Source organism: Phytophthora sojae, assembly GCF_000149755.1.
Source record: "Phytophthora sojae unplaced genomic scaffold PHYSOscaffold_9, whole genome shotgun sequence".
Lineage (NCBI taxonomy): Eukaryota > Oomycota > Peronosporomycetes > Peronosporales > Peronosporaceae > Phytophthora > Phytophthora sojae.
Genome location: NW_009258123.1, coordinates 3,144,144 through 3,148,355, shown reverse-complemented (window position 1 = coordinate 3,148,355; position 4,212 = coordinate 3,144,144).

Below are 4,212 nucleotides of genomic sequence, written 5' to 3'. Positions count from 1 at the left end.
TCACTCCCGCCCCACAACTTAATTGTACACAGTCAATGTCATGACTGGGAGATCTCCCCAACTGGAGATGTGAAGGCATGTCGTAGGTCGCCGTGCATTCTGGGAAGTGATTTGTGGTGATCAAGGCCATAGCACAAACTCCAGGCGTAGGACTGCACTTAGTCCGACGGCCACCGACCACGCCTTCACGCCCTCGGTGTCTCCTGCACTGCGGCTCCGGGCTGGATCTCCAAGTCGCCCCCGAGTACTCGTTCGTCGTAATTCTAATGTCCGACCAGATCATCACAACTAACCTCGTTTCTCCGTTCTGTCGCGTGATCTTCTCTCCATTTCTTCTTCCACTCAATCAAATGTAAATGTGCAACAAATACCATCCGCCATTACGGATAGCGTCCACCACGCTACCCCCCAACACCGCCTCACTCTTCGGCGATGTCGGCCTCTCCACGCGATTGCATCACATGGAACCTCTGCCGGCTCCGTCGCTTCTGCTGGAAGTCGAACAGCAGACCACCACAGTTCAGGTGTTCTTCCTTGACCCAATTCGTCTCTGCGTGGCCCTTCCAACGCACCAAATATTCCTTGAGCCGTCGACCGTAGCGGGTGCGACTCTCCGTCTTGACATCCAAGATCTCTTCAACTTCATACTCGTTGTCACCGCGAGTTTGTGCCTCCCAGCTATCCTCGGGGAGACGTTCTTCGTCAAAGTCAAATCGTTCGCTTTCATCAACAGTGAGATTTTCGGCGGGTCGTTCGGGGGAACTGTCGGACCAGCTTCAGCTTCGAGATGTGTACGATAGGGAACAGTCGGTAGTCAGTCCCGCTGATTTCCAGCTTGGCAGCGTAGTCGCTCGCCGTGGTGGCGACTCTGAAAGGCCTATGCCACATGTGAGCGAGCTTCCGAGCGTATCCGACCTTGACTCGGTCGAGGTACAGCCACACCTGCGATCCCTCCTTAATGGGTGACTCCGGTACGTTCTCATTGTGGGCTTCCGCGCGACTCTCACGAGCTTCGGCGAGGAGACGACGAGTCTCTGTCTGAGCACGTTGGTATTGGCGTTGGATCTTGAACCTCCATTTCTGTGGGTCGAGATCTCGGCTTCCGGTCCCTCCAACAGCCAACGATGCCTCAATAGTCGTTTTAGGGTCCCACCCGTGCAGCAAAAAGAATGGCGTGTCCTTGTGTACTCGGTCGTGCGATGTGTTCAACGCAAACACCAACTGCTCCGCATATTTATCCCAGTCCTGTTGGTTCTCGTCTTCAACGTACATCCGCAGAGATCTGGAAATAGTCTGGACCATCCGCTCCGCTGTGCCGTTTGCTTGAGGTCTATACGCGAGCGTAGATCGCTGACGCTGGCCCAGCAGCGCATTAAACGACCGGAAAAAGTCGGACATGAAGCTCGGTTCCTGGTCGTGCCTGATTACTTCGCTGGCTCCGTACCGCCGAAACACGCATTCCTCGTATGCCTCAGCCACTGTTGGTGCGTCCTGTCCGCGTTTGCCTTTGCCACAACGAAGCCGGTGAAGAGATCCACGAAGACTAGGAGCTCTGTGTTGCCCTTGAACGACTTCGGGAGGGTGGGGATATGATCCATAGCCACGACCTAGAAATGATAATTAGCGGCGATATTGCCCGGCGATCGCCCCCGCAAGGTGGGTTTTTCTTTTCCCGTCTCGCAGTCGACGCACTCCCCGACATACTTCTGCACACTTCGGAACGTACCTCGCCAGTAGAAATGCCTCCGAAGCTTTTGGAATGTTCGGCTGACTCCCTGATGACCTCCCTCCACACTTGTGTGGAAATGATGCAGGAGATCTTCGTGGAGTGTACTCGGCATTACCAGTTTCACCATAGATCCACGGTCCTCGATATCACCACCGCGCCCCTCGACTGGACAGTACATCAAGAGGCCATACTCGTCGACCTCGTAACTGTCAGCCAGTTTACTGCACGTCTTGGCTTGACGGCTCGAGATCTGAGAGAGATCACCGTGCAGGAAACACTTCAGTGACCAGATCCACACCTCCTCGCCTTGAGCACGGCAAATACGTTCCAAGCGCAGCTGCTTGACGACGTCTTCCTGCAACACGGCTGGTGCGACAGTACGAGATCGGCTTCGCGTGACAGCGCCTACCTTCGGATGGGCGTCACGTTCTTCGCGCGTCTTGAGGAGCTCGTCCAGTCGATTCAAGGTCTCGAGGTCCGTGTAATCGGTGTGACTCTCGACAACTACCCCGGCACCACGCTGCAGCGCCTGTCCCGCCAGCATATCCGCGGGTTGGTTCCAATCGCGTTTAACGTGGATGAGTTCGCAATTGCGGCCAAGACCGCAAAATCACTCTGGCCTTCTCACGCAAGAGCTGGAGTCCCGATGACTTGCACTCCATCTCTCCACGCAGTTGGCGGATGGCTAAATTGGAGTCGCCACACACAATGAGACGGTCGATCTGGAGATCGGCAATCAAACGAAGTCCGAGAAGGAGGCCATGGTACTCGGCCTCGTTCACAGTCAGGTCCGGTAAATAGCCAGATTCAGCCTTGACAGCCTTCCATCCAGGAGCATCCCATACCACAGCGCTGAAAGCTCCACCAACTCGTTTCGGCTTGGTCGATCCGTCAAAGCTGACGACGCAAACGTTTTCTCCGGGCGTAAAAGTCGGCATCGGGATAGCCAATGCTCTCGTCGACTTCTTCTGCGGAGAGATCTCCTCCAACGCTGCATCCATCTCTGCGCGCGGAGTGATACTGGCGGCAACCAAACCTAGTAGCTCATCTTCGCCTTTCGTTAAACGTTCGATCTCTAGCGAATGGGGGGAGAGCAGCGCCGCCCACTGAGCTAGCCGTCCCTTCAAGCCTTTCGCACGGAAGAGCCATGCGAGAGTCGTGTGTCTGGTGATCACTCGGATGTGTCGACCACTCAGCATGGTGAAGCAGCTATCGAGGATTCTTAGCAGAGCCAATACTTCCTTCTCCACAATGTCGTACCCGATCTCGTGAGACCGCAGTGACCTACTCGTAAATTTGACGGGTACGTACACTCCATCACGACACTGAACGAGAGAGGCAGAGATCGCCCACTTGCTTGCGTACACAATCACAACAGGATCCAACTCTGGGGCAAAATGGTAGAGCATGGGTGCGTTGATCATCTTGAACTTCAGGGTATCGAAGACTCGTAGCGCGTGGCCCCACCTCACAGTCGCCTCGTGATTTCCGCTGACGTTTGTGGCTCGACCCTTGATGAAATCGGAATCTCCGAACTCATACAACACTGTGGCATATACTGCGAAATCTTCGATGAAGCGATTGTAGTAGTTGAGACTGCCGAGGAATGACTGGAGAGCCTTAAGCGTTTTGGGAAACTTCAACGCCTCCAGACTTGCCAAATCTTTCGGCTTGGTGAACAGGCCTTCACCGGAGATCTGATGCCCCAGATAGTCGACTTTGCTCATACCCCAACTGCTCTTCTCCGCGCCAATAGACAGATTCCAGCGGTCACAAACCTCTAGGAGCTTCTTGACCTTCTCACACAGTTCGTCCCACGAGCTTTCTCCAACTAAGATGTCGTCGATGTAAGAGCGACGCCCCAGCACCGACGGCAGCGATCGATCTTCAGGAACACCTTCCTCGAAAATGTTGACGAGATCCGCGCGATCTTGACCCTGCGAGATCCGCAGCACGCCATATAACGCATTGTCGATCAGCCGCTGATAGATTTGGGGGCATTCTTCAGACCAAACGGCATTTGCAGCCACTCAAACAGGCCGAACGGCGTAATGAACGCGGAGATCTCTCGGGCTCGATCGGTCATACTCACCACCCAGAACCCACTCGCCATGTCGAGAGAACAGAACCACAGCAAACTGTCGAGATCTTCGAGGAGGTCGTCAATCAACGGCATGGGGTAGATCATCAGTCGTGTCAGAGCATTGACCAGACGGTAGTCGATACAGAGTCGGACGTCCACGTCGTTCTTCTTGACGACGATAACGATCGGAGACGCCCAAGGAGAAGTGGAGATCCGAATCGTCTTCGCCCCCAGTAGCCCCTTGACGAGTTGGAACACCTTTTCACGAAACTGAGGCGGGATCCGGCGACAACGCTGAGCCACCGGTCGTGCACCACCAACGTCGATGTCACAGATCGCCCCCGTCGCCGCAGGGGGTAAAGCATTCCCTTTGCCGATGAGAAGGTGACGCCGCTCCCAA